The following is a 1,411-nucleotide window of genomic DNA, read 5'->3' as shown; positions in this document are numbered from 1 at the left end:
CAACATGGCCACTGCGCCACGTTGAAGTTTTAGCTTTGTATTACGTGTTAATTTATATAAGGTAATAAAAAGTAAACTAAAAAACCATATATATTTAGACAAAAATACCAAAATATTTGAAATAAACCAAATATCAGAAAGTTTTTAGATATATTTGTTAAAATATAATCAAATTTTATTTAAATAATATTTTAAAAATTTATATTATACTATTTCGGATATCCGGAACCGAACCGAAACTAACCGAAACCGAACCGAACCCGAATCGAAATAGTAAATTAACCGAATGGATACTAAACCTCTATATCCAAACTAACCGGAACCGAATGAATATATCCGAAATCGAACCGAATACCCGAACGCCCAGGACTAATCAGTACTAATATCAATCAACCACAATTTACAAGCTATGACAATGTATCTTTCTTTTATGAAGTAATTTTTTCACCGTCAAATTTTATTCTATGCAGTAACTTTTTTTAATTCTCTTATGCTTAGATAATGTAAACGATACTATTTTAACAAACAAAATAGGATTAACCACTCTATGGATACGGATAGAGCATTCTACATATGTGTTTTTGATAGGGTGGATTATTCATTATAAGTTGTGCTCACAAAAAGGTTGCACTAATCTATTTACCGTTTATTTTTTTTGGGTTCTAAGAAATTTGGGAATGATAGTAAATATAATAAAAAAAAGGTTGGACTAATCCACCGCTCCTTTTCGTTGAAAGAGAGTGTGTTTGTTTATTACCACTGCGCACAAAATCGAATAGTAAAGAGGTTTCGTTGGGTTCGTTGTCTTCTAGAAGACCTAATCCTATCCATCTCCGTGTCCTCACCGCCACGTCCTTCGAAGACACTCTCTCTTTTGTGTCTGTACAATAATACGACTATGTATACGTATAACACTTTGATAGTATTTATTTAGTCAGCAGATAAAGACAAACAAAAAAAAATGCTTCTAGAAAGGCTTTGATATTTATAAGCTCGACAAGTTTACTTTTCTTTTGTCTGATAATCATGTGACGGTACTCTGTCATATTTATCTTCTCTGCTGGGCACGATTCCTTCTAGAAGAACTTTTGTTTTTGTTTAATGTCCTAAAAATCGAATATGTTCTGTACCAAGTACTAACTAATAGTATAAATCCTTTAGTGGAGATGACATTATTAAAGATCTAAAACGGTACTTACCATATTATAATCACTCTATATATCGACAGATTTAAATTAACGGCTATAAGAGTTGACTGTTCAAAAAACGTATCCTCTAATTTTATAATTATCTCTTTTAAATCATATAAAAACATGTAAAATCGAACAACTAATTACAAAATAAATGACATGTCATCAGTTGAATCTTTTTATAAGCGAGCCGACTACAAAAAAAAAAAAAAAAAATTAAA

This window comes from Camelina sativa, chromosome 19, assembly GCF_000633955.1.
Source record: "Camelina sativa cultivar DH55 chromosome 19, Cs, whole genome shotgun sequence".
Taxonomy (NCBI): domain Eukaryota; kingdom Viridiplantae; phylum Streptophyta; class Magnoliopsida; order Brassicales; family Brassicaceae; genus Camelina; species Camelina sativa.
The sequence above is the reverse complement of the archived record's forward strand: the minus strand, read 5'-3'. Positions refer to the sequence as shown.